The 16,338-nt window shown below is 43.8% G+C and overlaps 1 protein-coding gene across 1 annotated transcript in view; it reads left to right on the top strand.

The window, feature by feature from the left end:
- LOC310778002 (glutamate receptor ionotropic, NMDA 3B-like) overlaps positions 1-16,338 on the top strand; it is a gene marked incomplete at both ends in the record, with an annotated part of 137,248 nt that overhangs the window by 49,306 nt on the left and 71,604 nt on the right. The window lies entirely within an intron of this gene.

The raw sequence follows: 16,338 nt of genomic DNA, 5'->3' as shown, positions 1-16,338 counted from the left end.
GAGCACTTTGGTGGACTGTGTTTGTAGCCTGTGTGGTGACGAGTCGGGGTGCGGGTCTTAAATGAACAACCCCACCACCACTGCTAATTCAGTGCCCGTCTTGGCTGATTGCCCTGGCACAGGGTCTGATATCCACATGTCCTCCTGGCACAGGGTCTGATATCCACATGTCCTCCTGACACAGGGTCTGATATCCACATGTCCTCCTGGCACAGGGTCTGATATCCACATGTCCTCCTGGCACAGGGTCTGATATCCACATGTCCTCCTGGCACAGGGTCTGATATCCACATGTCCTCCCCACGTTTGTGTGGGTTTCCTCCGGCTGCTCCAGCTTTCCTCGCCCCAGTCTAGAGCAGGGGGCTTTCAAAGGCTGACGCTTTGTTCACACCATACACCAAAGCCAAGCTCAAGCCAAGCTGAAGCTGAGCTCACGCTAAATCGGTCACACCAGAAACCCTCTCTTTTCCTCAGCGCCTGGCTCGGAGCTGCTCCTCCGGCCCCTCCCCCCCACCTCACAACTTGCATTGACTTAATGCTTGGCACGTCGGCTGCTGCACGCTTGAAAAAATAGAACAGAAGCTGAGACTATCGGTTCAGCATAGCTTTAGCGTGGCTTCAGCTGCGGGTGGTGTGAACGGACTCACCTGTTAACAAGGACGCCAAAATTAAACTGCGTGGCTTCAGCGTGGCTTCAGCGTGGCTTTAGCGTGGCTTCAGCGTGGCTTGAGCATGGCTTCAGCGTGGGATTGAAGTATGGTGTGAATGTGCACTTTGACTGTGTGTCTCCCTCAAAGCTTTGGGAAAGAACACGCCCCCCCTCGCTCAATTCCTGGATGCCCGTGGGATCACGATTATATTATTTGATCCCATAGTCACTCAACAATTGAGCCAAGATAGCTCAAGATAGCAAGTTCAAGTCTCAGATAACTAACAGATGTTCTGTTGATTATCACTTGGTTATTGCACATACAGTAACTTTCATATATGGATGCATCCGGAGTTTGCGCTTTGAGCCAAAGAGGATAGTATTGGTTTGACATATATGCAAGTCTGTTATCAATAACGGTAATATCAACTACCACACTACAGTACGTGGTAGGTAGCGGTGTCTGATATCAATATAATGTTGAGTTAGGGTACCAGATAACCGAGAGCATCAACAGGTCTCATCTGAAAGAACGAGTTGCACCCCATTTACACCTGTTTTTAAATGCAACCAATATCCAGAGAACTTATCCAGAGAACTTATCCAGAGAACTTATCCAGAGAACTTATCCAGATAACTTATCCAGATACGGTCGCATTTAAAAACCAGGTGTCAATGGGGTGTTGTTGGAAGCATGTTTGGATTTAAAGCCAAACAGTGAGAACAGGAGGAGGTGGAAACACTAATCTAATGGTTGGAAAGCTCCTTACTGTAGCTTGCAAGTTCAGGACAGAAAGTTTTCTTAGCAGTTGTGTTGAAGAGCAGTCTTGACGATTTGAGGCAACAGTCCTGTGTTAGCTGCAGTGTGCAGGGTAATTGGCTAACGATAAGCTAGCGCAGTGAGCGAGTGGGCGACCCAGCGAGAGAGCGAGTGAGGGAGTGGCAGTGGGAACAGTCGTTAGCGCTAAGGGTCAAAACTAACTTTTAGCAAGTTTTATTCATAAAAAGTTGTAGGCCTATTTTAGAAGTTAACGGCCATTTTCATGACTGTACTATTATTTCTATCAAAAAATTATTACCTTATTATTACATGTGTGGGAGCGGTTTCATTCGGAATATTGTACAATTTTGGAAGAAATGTGTGCTCATAAGTGATTTTAAAGGCTAAATATGGGATCGTGCTCAAAAGGCTTTCTTTCATATTGAACACGGGAGGGGGAGGTCCTAACACGGGAGGGGGAGGTCCTAACACGGGAGGGGGAGGTCCTAACACGGGAGGGGGAGGTCCTAACAGGAGGGGGATGTCCTAACAGTAATTTTAATTCTCACCGTGGCGGCGAACAGAGCTGTGATGATTGGTGCAAAGCTGGGTGAGCAGTAGGAACTGTGAATGCAGCTGTACATATATTATATTATTATATTATATTATGAGGCACATTTTGTGATAGAAATATATTATACAGTCCATTCCAGCAAAGACAAGTTCCTGCATTTTGTGTAGATATGCGTAGCGGAGCCTGGGGGAGATGTTTTCTCATTTGAATATGTTTGGTTGCCACATCATGGCTCCACACATTCCTGCAGCGCAGCAGTTGGTGCGGTAATATAATAATATAATATTGTATTCAGACAGTGACAGTCAGCTCATAACCTCTCACACCTGAGAGGGAATTTAAATTGCCTGGTATTGTGACGCTCTCCACTCCCTTCCTGCCTCCTAATGATGTTCTGCTTCTCAGCCAGACCTGCTCAGGCACCTCAGGTGACCAGACTGTCCCCCATTTTCAGGGACAGTCCCCGTTTTGAGTCATCTGTCCCTTACTGGAGCTGTCCCTGAAAATGTCCCAGATGTTCTACTCCTCATCTGCAGCCGACATGACTGTCTTTCAGAGGCTTTGATCAGACATCAGACAAGTAGGTGTGAATGAAAATCGACATCAACCATATATCAAGCTTTATTAACCCTTGTACCATGTTTTAATATACATAACATTGCTATAGTACCCACAAAGTAGGAACAAAAATAGCCAGATTGGCAACACTGTTGTATGCAAATTAACATGCAAATTGTCCGTTTTACCGACATGCTTAACCCATTGATACCTGATGTGTGTATCCCTTTAGTCACGCGGTTCGCGGTCTTAAAGGGATACACACACACAAATGAGGATACACGCAAATGCTGCATCAGGTATCAATGGGTTAAACGATCAAAGACGTTCTCGGTGGTTAGAGAGAGAGAGAGAGAGAGAGAGAGGTTCACGATTCAAGATTATTTACACTATTGCGAAGCTCCCAACAAGTTGCCCTCTTGCTACGGCGCCATGTTAACCCATTGATACCTGATGCAGCATTTGTGTGTGTATCCCTTTAAGACCGGTCTTAAAGGGATACACACACACAAATGAGGGATATACACGCAAATGCTGCATCAGGTATCAATGGGTTAAAAAAAGAGAGAGATGGGGAAAGAGAGTGAGAGAGAGACACACAGGGAATGAGTCAGAGAGAGAGAGTCTGTCAGTTGAGTTAGCTTTATTGAACGTAACATAATCATTATTGGCAGAGCTTCAGTGAATAAGACAAGAAGTCAGAACTAATCTTATCAGAGAGAGAGACTGTGTGTGTGTGTGTGTGTGTGTGTGTGTGTGTGTGTGTGTGTGTGTGTGTGTGTGTGAAATAATCTAAAAACTAAACAGAACGCATCTGTTATTAAAATGTGATCTGTATGTGGACACGTTTTCTGCGTGTATGCATCTGTATGCTATCTGGATAAGGAGAAACAAATGGTAATTTATATGGGTCGTGATCAGAATGTGATCAGATCTGCCTGGCCACATCTGGAGGTCGTCTGGCTCATTGTGTTCAGATCTTAGCTTAGTTAACTATTATATATTACCAGGTGTAAACGCAATCCATACAACCTGCTGGCATCTGGCTGTTGTTGACCAGCTTCACCACTATAGGTGAATATTATGTGTCCCTATTATACATAAATAGCGGGTGAAATGGTATATAACAGCTATTTCTTACTAGAAAGATGATTAAAGGGGGAAATAGGTGTCACTCTGGTCAAAATGAATAGGCTAAGAGGAAATGTGTTGTGTTCAATACTGCCCAAAGCACACCTAAAAAGTAGCTTATGTTGAATGTTAATAAACCTTATATACATTAACCATTCCTACTGATACGCTCCCACCTCAAAGTGGTTTTGCTCTGGAGGACAGAGAGTCAATCTGAATGAGGAGAATGCATTATAAACTAATGATTAATGCACAGGCTGGGCCCAGGACATGAAGAGGCCAGAGGCTCGGAGGAATATATATATTATATATATATATATATATATATATATATATATACATATATATATGCCTATTTATGTATGTATGTAATACATACATACATACTTACATACATACATACATAGGCCTACATACATACATACAAACTGTCTATGTTTGGAGGGCCTGTCTTTGGCTTAATGTGCACAAACACTGGCGATTTTACCGGGGGTACAACGCATGCAATTTCGCCCCTATGTGGTCAGAGGAAAAATGTATATGTAGCCTAAATGATTTAAACAAATCTAATAGAAAAATAGTCTAATATAGACTTCTATAGAACTCCCACAACGTGCAGGGTAGTCCAATAGACTGCTATAGACCTCTCACAACGTGCAGGGTAGTCTAATAGACTGCTATAGACCTCTCACAATGTGCAGGGTAGTCTAATAGACTTCTATAGAACTCCCACAACATGCAGGGTAGTCCAATAGACTTCTATAGAAGTCCCACAACGTGCAGGGTAGTCCAATAGACTGCTATAGACCTCTCACAACGTGCAGGGTAGTCTAATAGACTTCTATAGACCTCTCACAACGTGCAGGGTAGTCCAATAGACTTCTATAGAACTCCCACAACATGCAGGGTAGTCCAATAGACTTTTATAGAACTCCCACAACATGCAGGGTAGTCTAATAGACTTATATAGAACTCCCACAACATGCAGGGTAGTCCAATAGACTTCTATAGAACTCCCACAACATGCAGGGTAGTCCAATAGACTTCTATAGAACTCCCACAACATGCAGGGTAGTCCAATAGACTTCTATAGAACTCCCACAACATGCAGGGTAGTCCAATAGACTTTTAGATAACTCCCACACCATGCAGGGTAGTCAAATAGACTTCTATAGAACTCCCACAACATGCAGGGTAGTCTAATAGACTGCTATAGACCTCTCACAACGTGCAGTAGTCTAATAGACTTCTATAGAACTCCCACAGCATGCAGGGTAGTCCAATAGACTTCTATAGAACTCCCATAACATGCAGGGTAGTCCAATAGACTTCTATAGAACTCCCACAACGTGCAGGGTAGTCCAATAGACTTCTATAGAACTCCCACAACATGCAGGGTAGTCCAATAGACTTTTATAGAACTCCCACAACATGCAGGGTAGTCTAATAGACTTCTATAGAACTCCCACAACATGCAGGGTAGTCTAATAGACTTCTATAGAACTCCCACAACATGCAGGGTAGTCTAATAGACTTCTATAGAACTCCCACAACATGCAGGGTAGTCTAATAGACTTCTATAGAACTCCCACAACGTGCAGGGTAGTCCAATAGACTTCTATAGAACTCCCACATCTGAAATCGAGACCACGGGAGTCTGACAATGAAATCACACGGTGGCCAGTAAGGGCGTTGTGGTTGGGGTGGTGGATGGGCGTATATGTTTGCCTTCGTCGCCGACAGCCAGGGTTGGATTTCTGGGTGTTTTCCTCATTTGGTTGGTTTCTCCTCTTCTTGAAGCTTCCCAGCAGAGTCAACTCTTTGTCAGCTCTTCCTCCTCTTCCTCAGGCTGTCTCAGTGTTACATCAGCTCATGTTTATTCCTCACTGCTGAAGCTCATTTCCTTGCCTCTGTTGGTAAGGTTTTTGAGGCTGTTTACACCTGGTTATTATCTGTGTGTGTGTGTGTGTGTGTGTGTGTGTGTGTGTGTGTGTGTGTGTGTGTGTGTGTGTGTGCGTGTGCGTGTGCGTGTGTGTGTGTCTGTGTGTTTGGACTAATGCCAGTTTGAGATAAGAGCAATATAAAAATACTGTATATCAGCTCTTCAAACCCGCTGCTTTCTGAAAAGGTCTAGTTTTGAAGCTGGGTTGTGGTCTGCAAGGCCTCCCCCCCATTACAAACATGCATCCACAGTTGCTCAAGAAATACAACTCATAAGGGACTGTTGGTTATTTATTTATTTCATTTAATCCTTCACATTCCAACACAAACTGAATAGGCTGGTTCGAAGAGGTCATTTAATCAGAAACGTTTGTTTAGATGTCCACTATCAAATGATGAACATGTATTACAATATTGCGCTTCATGTGAGCCCGTGCAGTAAAATGACGGTGGTGGAGGTTTGGCGTGTTTCTGCTTCAGCTTGGCTTCAGCTCAGCAGAGGGTGTGGATGGTTTTAACACATCACTGCTTTGTGGTAATGTTCAGTTGAAGCCAGGCACGTGACCAGATAGCATCATCAAACTAAGCCGCTGGCAGTGTGTGTGTGACATGTGTGTGTGTGGGTGTGTGTGTGTGTGGGGGGGGGGGAGTGGGGCGTCAGACACTTTTTAATCCGTATACCCTGTGTGTGTGTGTGTGTGTGTGTGTGGGGGGGGGGATTGGGCGTCAGACACTTTTTAATCCGTATACCCCGTGTGTGTATGTGTGTGTTTGTGTGTGTGTTTGCGTGTGTGTGTGTGTGTGGGGGGGGCTTTGTGTTGCAGCACGTACGTGCTAGTTGACCGTTGCCTGTAGTCTTTGTGTTGCAGCATGTACGTGCTAGTTGACCGTTGCCTGTAGTCTTTGTGTTGCAGCACGTACGTGCTAGTGACCGTTGCCTGTAGTCTATATGTTGCAGCACATACGTGCTAGTTGACCGTTGCCTGTAGTCTTTGTGTTGCAGCACGTACGTGCTAGTTGACCGTTGCCTGTAGTCTTTGTGTTGCAGCACGTACGTGCTAGTTGACCGTTGCCTGTAGTCTTTGTGTTGCAGCACGTACGTGCTAGTTGACCGTTGCCTGTAGTCTATGTGTTGCAGCACATACGTGCTAGTTGACCGTTGCCTGTAGTCTTTGTGTTGCAGCACGTACGTGCTAGTTGACCGTTGCCTGTAGTCTTTGTGTTGCAGCACGTACGTGCTAGTTGACCGTTGCCTGTAGTCTATGTGTTGCAGCACATACGTGCTAGTTGACCGTTGCCTGTAGTCTTTGTGTTGCCGCACGTACGTGCTAGTTGACCGTTGCCTGTAGTCTTTGTGTTGCAGCACGTACGTGCTAGTTGACCGTTGCCTGTAGTCTTTGTGTTGCAGCACGTACGTGCTAGTTGACCGTTGCCTGTAGTCTTTGTGTTGCAGCACGTACGTGCTAGTTGACCGTTGCCTGTAGTCTTTGTGTTGCAGCACGTACGTGCTAGTTGACCGTTGCCTGTCGTCTATGCGTTCTGTTCAAGTGAAAATGTTGGCCCCGGCACAGGAGACATGAGGCAACGCAGAAGTCTGCCTTGGTTGCCTCTAGTCCTTTCACGTCTAACAGGTGCTGTCTAGTAAACTAGTGAAGGATATATGGATTGCTCAGGAGAAATACCCAGGCAAGAAAGGAAGAATCTTAGCCCAGTCTAGAGAAGCCTTATCCTGCTGTGGCCTGAGTATTCTGTTTGATATCATCTTAATGCAGCTTCTGCAGGATATCAGACTGCCCTGGGAATGTGTGCAGTTTGGCTCATGTACAAAGTCAGATGAAAGGAAAAGCCGTGGAGTTAGTCACACACTCAACATCAATTAATCAGTATCGTTAATGAATCGGCATCATAGCTACAATGTCATTATATCTATCAACATTACCTATCAAAGCTGAACACTATCACACTCATATTCTTTTTTTTTTTTTTTGATCAATTTTTTATTGGTATTTTCATTAAATAAAAACAAAACAAGGAAGGAAAGGAAAGAATGTGGTTATATCAACATCAAACCAAAAAGAGGAGTTTAAACATGTCTTCTCGAATTGGGAAAAACGAGATAAGAACACCAAACACTGGGTTATTATTCTCCCCTGGATCAATACAAATGACCAAATAAACATTGATAAGCAAGAATAAATGAGAAAAGGGAAGGGCAAGGGAAATTTAACCAAAAAAAAAAAAAAAAAAAAATACAAATTTGTTAAATAGCGTGTTTTAAATCCCTATAATGCCCCTCCTCCCCGCCCAATTTTGCACAATCCTTCTAACTACCCTCCCACCACCCCAAACCCCCCCCCCCCCCCCCCCCCACCCCAAGGACCCAGTGGAAGAACAAAATACATTTATTTATAACAAAGATTTAAGGACATTAATGGTATGATTCCAGCAAATAATATTATCTAGTTTAGCATGGTGCATATCGGCCGCCCAGCGTTCCATGATGGCTACATCAATGAAATCTAGCAGCCACTTCTGCACAGACAAAATGTGAGGAGGCTTCCATCTACAGGCTATGAGCCTTTTTGCAGCTGTGAGGCCAGCCAGCAGGAGGCGTCTCTGAGTAATAGAAAGGTCTAAGTTAGAGGTGTCATTAAGTAAAAGAACAGATGGTAAATAAGGAATTGCTTTAGACAGTATGATGGACAGCACATCACAGACCTCCTTCCAGAAATCTACAATCCCTGGGCACTCCCATACCATGTGGAGGAAAGTGCCCAAAGTGTTATGAGTGCATAAGCAGCAGTTAGGAGATGGTAAAGCTTTGAATTTATATAGCATGCGAGGAGTATAATATGTACGGTGAATAAAATTAAGGTGTATAACTTGATGATTAGGATTTCTGGAAGAGAGCAGTGTGTTCTGCCAGACTAGTTCCCAATTCAGATTACTGACATTAGGAGGAAGGTCCGCCATCCACACCCTATTAAGGGGTAGAGGCTTAAGGGAAGCCTTCGCCAGCAAGGCATAAATAGAAGAGACAAGACCATTGGGTTTGGTCAGTACTGTATGGAATGGATGGGTACCCAGGTCAACCCAAGGTACACCATAGGTACGCATCGCTGTGCGCAATTGTAAATAAAAGAAAAAAGAGGTTCCAGGTAAGTTAAATTGATTCTGAATGTCTTGGAATGAGCGGAGGCCCCCCACATCAGAAATGTCATGGAGGGAGTGAACACCATTATTACTCCATAGAGGAAATGAAATTGGACGCCCTCCTAATTGGAGACCATAGTTACGGAAAATGGGAGAATGAAGGTACCAGTTGTGGGTTATTTTACAAAACATATTTATGCTTTGCCAAACAGAAATCAACTCAGTAATAATGCTGCCAAACTTAGACTTAGAATGTTTAAGCGAGATATTGGAGTATATAAGGTCTTGCAACCTATGAGGATAGACAATGTTATGTTCTATAGGAAGCCAGCATACAGAGGCAGAGGCATCCAGCCATTTAGAAAGGGAACGCAGCACGAAAGACCAATAGTACCATTGGAAGTTAGGAAGACCCAAACCGCCTTCGCCTTTTGGTCTTTGTAGGGTTGAAAGTTTAAGTCTAGGTTTCTTTTTGCCCCAAATAAATTTGGAGATTACAGAGTGTAGATCTTTCCAGTAACCACTAGGTGGTGCCAAAGAAAGCATAGAGCTGAAAAAATTTATTCGTGGGAGAACATTCATTTTAATAACTGAAATACGCGAATGAAATGAGAGGGGAGAAGTGCTCCACCTTTGTAGATCAATTTTTACCTCCGCAAGCACTTTCTTGTAGTTAATTGACACAGTGCTTAGAACTGAGGGGTGGATCGAAATCCCCAGATATTTAAAGTTGTGTACCAATGGGATGTTTGATGGTATAGTCGAAAGTCTGGCAGAAGCGTTCAAAGGCAATAGTGCAGATTTTCCCCAATTAATTTTATATCCAGAGATCTGGCTGAAGTTGCTAAAAATATTTAGGAGGTGGGGAAGAGACTTAGGGGGGTTCTGGATAAAGAGCAAAATATCATCTGCATATAAGGATATATGGTGTTTAGTGCCGTGGACAGTAATAGGGTCATGATTAGCCGATTGCCGGATAGCCTGGGCCAGCGGTTCAAGCGATAGAGCAAATAACAAAGGAGAGAGAGGACAGCCCTGGCGGGAGCTACGAGTGACTGGGAATAGTTTGGAGCAAGTGTTACCCGTCAGTACCATAGCTGTTGGGTTGGAATACAGTAATTGAATCATTCCTAGAAAATTATTACCAAAGCCCATACGGCGCAGTACATCCCAAAGAAAATGCCACTCAAGGCGGTCAAATGCCTTCTCAGCATCCAAAGAAAGAATAGCATTTGATGATTCAGCAGTATTAGAAGCTTCTATAACATGAAGGAGGCGACGAAGGTTATCTGAGGCGAGGCGGTTTTTAATGAAACCCGTTTGGTCCTCATGCACCAAAGAGGTCATGAATGGTTCCAGTCGGGAAGCTAATATTTTGGCGTAAAGTTTCATATCTGTGTTCAGAATTGATAAGGGCCGGTAGTTTGAACAAAGAGTTGGGTCCTTGCCCTTTTTTAAAAGAAGAGATATTAACGCTATATTGTTATTGTTAGAAAAATAGCCTTTTTGGATTGCAGAATGAATCATTTCAAGAATGAGAGGGCCCAACTGGGGCCAGAATGATAGATAAATCTCTGGTGGTAAGCCATCTAGACCTGATGACTTCCCTTTGTTCATTTTCCCAAGGGCTTTATGGAGTTCGCATAGAGTTATAGGGGCTTCTAAGATGCGGCAGGCTTCCACGTGGAGCTGTGTTAACTGTAAGGGATTCATGAAGTCATTACAACATTGATCATTATAGTTTATCTCTGAGGAATACAAAGTAGAATAGAATTTGTGAAAGCAGTTATTAATATCCACTGGGTTGGTACACAAGTCGCCTGTGGGGGATTTGACTGAAGTGATATTTGCCAATTGTTCATTAGTTTTAAGTTTGGCGGCTAGTAAGTGGCTTGGCTGCGCACTATGGAGGTAATAATTTTGTCTACTCCTGTGTATGAGAAAATCTGCTCTAAATCTATATGATTGATTAAGTTCTTTATTCAGTAATTCTCTCTTAAGAACCAGAGCAGGGGTAGAATTTGAAGCCATGCAACTCTCTGTTTCAGCTATTTTCTTTTCCAATTCGTGGATATGTTTCAATTTGGATTTGTGTAAATTAGAAGAAAAGCTAATAGATTTGTCCCTAATGCAACCCTTCACCGCATCCCAGAGGACAGTAGGATCTGTCACAGATGGTTTATTGATATATATAAATTCATCCAGTTGTTCTCTCATCTCCTTTAAAAATGATTCATTCTGCAACAGGGTGGAATTAAAGCGCCAACGAGCAGCCCGTTTGGGGCCAGAGGAGATTGCAACTGTGCCTATGATTGACCTGTGGTCAGAGAGTCCCATTGGTAGTAAATCAAAGTCAGACGTTTTGTCATAAAAATGTTTGGATATGAAAATATAGTCTATACGTGAGAACGATCTATGCCGAGCCGAGTAACATGTGAATTCCTTGGATGAAGGATTTGCAGTCCGCCAAACATCTACTACTGCACAATCATTAGCCCATTTCCTTAATGCTGAGGATGCCAGGCGCTGCTCTCTCCCCTCAGTGACCCCAGTTCTATCTAATGTATGCAGCCAGACTGCATTGAAGTCGCCACCTACAACAAGGCTATATTCAGACAATTCAAGCATTACATTTGTTAAATAGTCATAAAAATCTTTGTCAAAATAATTTGGTGCATACACTGAAACAAATGCAAATTTCTTATTGTTTACCAAAGTTTTTATGTAGGCAACTCTACCCTTAGAATCCTTCCCAGATCACACTCATATTCTTATCGTTTTATTTCACCTTTATTTCACCAGGCAGGTCATTAACAGCTTCATATTTCTTCTTCTCTGCCTCAGTCCTGGTGGTTAAACTGCTGAAACATCGTCAGACGCATCGCCCATCCACTGATGACATCACATTTGCTGAATGACATTACCTTATCACTGTCCGTGACATCTCAGTGATTTATGACATCATCATGTGACATTATGGTGCCGGGTGCACCATCAGGGCTTAAGCCTGGTCTTAATCTAAGCCAGTTCATAGGTGTAGTGCCCGTAGAACGCAGGGGAACGGCGTTCCCATACTTCTCCAAGGGGTATTTTGTGTGTGTGTGTGTGTGTGTGTGTGTGTGTGTTGGCATGTGGAGCCAATACAACGAGTGAAACTGGGCAAAGTTGTCGTTTGTCCTATATTTAAGGTGGGCTGAATGATTCACAGGGCATCAACTCGCGGCTTGAAGGAAGAAGGAAACATTCCACCTTAACTATATTTAAGGTGGGATGAATGATTCACATGGTATCAATTCGTGGCTTGAAGGAAGAAGGAAACATTCCACCTTAACACATTCAGTGCCAGCGACGCCATATGGCGTCATTAGAAATTTACCGTAGAGTGCCAGCGACGCCAAATGGCGTCAATAACTCGAATTTTTTTTTTTGACGGGGGGGTGTCGATCTATGCCTCTTACATCGCTTCTTACAATATCAGAGGTATTGAATGTGTCTAACCTATTTTACAGAACCCTTAGGTGGCGACAGCGCTCTCCAGATGAGAGAACGTGGAGTGAAACACACAGAAGAAGTCCCCATGTCGTTGGGGAAAAGCAGGAAATCGCATCGCATCCGTCCGTATGCAGCTGCTTCATTGAAGCAACGTTTAGCTGTGCCCCTGCAGCAGCCAATCTGCTATCACAATTGAGCACCTCGGTGTCCGCTGCAACAGCCTCCGTGTCCGCTGCAACACCCATTTGCATGATCAGCCGTGGATTTGTTATTATTCTCAACTTGAAGCATGGGAGCTGGTACACGCGGCTGTAAAAAAGCAGGATCTAGCGGACTTTTTCAGTGCTGAGCACAGGCAGAGAAAACAGCAGAGCAGAGAGACACTCCTCCCACAACGGGGGGGGGAGGAGGAGGGGGGGAGGTGGGCACGCAGAGCCAAGTACACAACACAGACCCAGACAGCAGGACAGGGTTGGCAAACGCAAGCCAGAATATCCGATGCCCACCAGCAGCAAAAGATCAGCAAGAAGCTGCAACCAGCAGCGCATGCAGGCGCCAGCGCTGCTGGTTTCAGCTAAAAATATTATTCTTCCAAACAAAATTCCCTTGCCTTCACTGTTTTATTGAAGGAAATTATTTTTGAGGTGTGACTACATCAGAAAATTAGCTTCAGAGTCAGTGATGTGCTTGAAATGTTTAATTTCACAAAAGGCTCATTATCTCAGCTCGTAGAAAAAAAGCTCTGTTTTTCGTTCAATCAAGCTATCTTCTCCGGCTCATAACTAAAGAACGGAAAATGGGATCAATAAACTTTTTTTTGCAGGTGATAGAAGAGAGTCTCATCGTTATTTGTGCGTGTTCAGTGTTTACATAGTAATTATTAAAGAAATTATATGACTGTTTTAAAATGCATTGCGGCCTATGTGGCACAGCAAGCAACCTTTTGCCCAAGGGCCGTGGCACTTAAAGTGTTAACTATATTTAAGGTGGACTGAATGATTCACACGGCATCAACTCGTGGCTTGAAGGAAGAAGGAAACATTCCACCTTAACTAGCTACTGGCTTTTTCAGCATCCAAATAATATTGTTTTTTCTCTCCCAGTAGGCTACCTCACTATAACAAGTAAAGATGAAAAAGGCAGCCAAAAATCCTTAAATTTTTCGTACCAGCTGCTAAAAAGGTACGTTTACAATCATGTAGAAACAATGTTAAAAGCGTGTTTATTTTCAACGCAGTTGAATCAAAAGTTAGCGTTAATCAGCCCATTGCAATTTGCATCGCCAGAATTCGCCACAAAATGGTAACTTACTAAAAATGCCGGCTGCCGTGCCAAATGATGATCAATGCCTTGTGCAACTTGTGTGATCGCTGGTTGAGAGATTGTTTAGCTGTTTGTGTTGATAACTGTCTCTGCTGAGTCTGCTCTGCTGTGCCCATATACGTCTTTTAGTTTCAGAGCTGCAAATGTCACGGGCTGCTTCTGCAGTGTTTATAGAGGACACAATAAGCTAAGTCGTGTGTGTCAGTGTGTGTGTCAGTGTGTGCGGGGGGGGGGGGGGGGGGTGTTGTTGGGACCTGTGCGGATGTTCCCTATATACTGTAGGTGCGTTCCCCCACTTCTCCAGATAGCACTACACCTCTGAGCCAGTTGTAACTTGACGGTCTAAGTCCGACCGTTACAGTGCAACATCTAGTCTGTCTGCTAAGACCAGGCGTAAATCTTACACCTCGTCAGGGACAGACTTAAAGTAAATCTTACACCTCGTCAGGGACAGACTTAAAGTAAATCTTACACCTCGTCAGGGACAGACTTAAAGTAAGTGTTACACCTCGTCAGGGACAGACTTAAAGTAAGTGTTACACCTCGTCAGGGACAGACTTAAAGTAAGTGTTACACCTCGTCAGGGACAGACTTAAAGTAAATGTTACACCTCGTCAGGGACAGACTTAAAGTAAATGTTACACCTCGTCAGGGACAGACTTAAAGTAAGTGTTACACCTCGTCAGGGACCGACTTAAAGTAAGTGTTACACCTCGTCAGGGACAGACCTAAAGTCAAAATATAGGCTGTTTATAACAACACAGCTTGAGCTACAAGCAGCATGGCAAATGTAGTTTGCTACATTTTTCTTTTTCTTTTTTTTACAGTGTAACAACTTCATGCCAAATGAGTGTTACTTCAGTGATCAAGAAAGAAAACTGCTTCAACCGACAATAAGATCATAATAATCAATAATCGACAAACGGATAGAAAAAGTAATCAAACGTAGGCTATATGGAGAAAACTTGCCATGACCCGGTCGGTCCTCTCTATTGATGAGCAGTTAAGGAGGTGCTAATATTACGTATCTTATGAGAATAACAGCCTATCAGCTGGCTGTCGTCGAGAGCAGCTCCAACTCCAGTAACGAGATGTTAGGCTACTGGAATAAAGCTGGGCTCGCTTGAACTAATATTACTGTCTCACTCTCCTCCTTTGTGACTAATCAGCCATGCCACAGTGCTAAATAAGCAAAACCATCTTACAGCTAGCTGTTGACGTTATCGCATCGCAGCTGAATATGGGCAGGTCCACGCTGCTCAACTTTCTGAGTCTGTTATATCATTTCGGTACAAAACAATTAGGTTAAAAATGTAATATGCTGCAAATAGATGTTTAGCCTATGTTGATTTAAAATTCATTATAGGCTTTCAGGTGTAGTGCACTCAGTACACTGCACTGTGGGCTGTTTAGTTCATCGAGATCTTTTTTGTTTAGGGGGACCGCCAACCCCCCTGGCATAGCTGGTCCCCCCCAATGTTGTCTCCATGGCTACGGCCTTGCCTTGGTCGCTGACTTCACGTCTTCTCCTCTGTTAAACTGTGTCGGTTTGACGGCATCAGCCCTCTGAAGCACGGCTGGGAGTCTCTGATTGGAGCTAATCTGTGCTTGATGTGTTTTGTTCGACACGGATGGCGTGCGTTTGATTCCCCGCCGCTCCTGAGTGGCGTTAATAACAAAGCCTGTGGAGAGACTTTCCAGGCAAGTCAGCCGCTGATCAGAGCGTGACGTGATCAAAGGGATTCGCGCTTTCTCTCATTTACAATTCCCTTGTATATCGGCACTGTCCTTGTTATTCGCGGCTCGTCGCCGAGGCTTTGACAGGCGGAGCTTCTCAGCTTTAAGGCCTCAAACCGCCGTGGGAAGTGTCTGCCTGTAGCCTGAACGCCGTCGCTGTGAAATAGAGAATGAACAAGAGCGACGAGAAGAAGAGGATGATGACCTCTGTGACAGAGAGGATCAATAAATACGAAAAATCTTTATAGGTCCATGGAAAAAGCTGAGGCACCCCCGTCTTCAAGCGAAATAATCATAAATGTATTCTTTGAGCATCAAACAGACCAACGCGTATCGATTCTAGGTCTTCATCAGGGTCTGATAAACACATAATCAGTCTGAATTATACTATGGTCCGGGTGAGTATTATTTTCTGATTGGCCGGCATGTGCATTAAAATCGCTTAGAACACGGCTCTCTTGAATACTCGATTCTGATTGGTCAATCAACAAGATTCACCCGTCATTATTTCTCGACAACCGACTGCTGCTCTGCCACACCTGGATTAATCAGTTGATAAGAGCCTTTTGTCAGCAGACAATTAGGCCAACCAGTTGCAGCTGTGGTATCTTGTGTGCCAATTACGAATGAAACCGCTTTGTCGTTGAAAACGCTATTAAAAAATCTATTTGAATAATTATTTTTGTCAGATTATTGAATGATTTAGTTGTAGGCCGTGTTCTAAGCGAGATAATGTATAGTGAGCCGGTGATTACTGGAAATAATGACCTTCAGGTGAATCATTAAGCCCTCCGCTGCGCGTCGGGCTCAATCATTCACCTGTCGGTCATTATTTCCCCCGTAATCACCGCCTCACTATACATTATCCCTTACTTACCGCACACCGCTAATCGCTTTAACGCTTACCGCTCAAGTTTAATCTGTTCTAAATTAATCTGCTTCCAAACCAACACAGCTGTTTAATTAAACAGCACAGCTTTAACATTATTAAACTCGCTACTTCAGGCTGACAGAGTCTAT

This window comes from Poromitra crassiceps (genome assembly GCF_964638095.1).
Source record: "Poromitra crassiceps genome assembly, chromosome: 6".
NCBI classification, from domain to species: domain Eukaryota; kingdom Metazoa; phylum Chordata; class Actinopteri; order Beryciformes; family Melamphaidae; genus Poromitra; species Poromitra crassiceps.
Note: the sequence above shows the minus strand (reverse complement) of the source record. Positions and strands in the feature narration are given on the sequence as shown.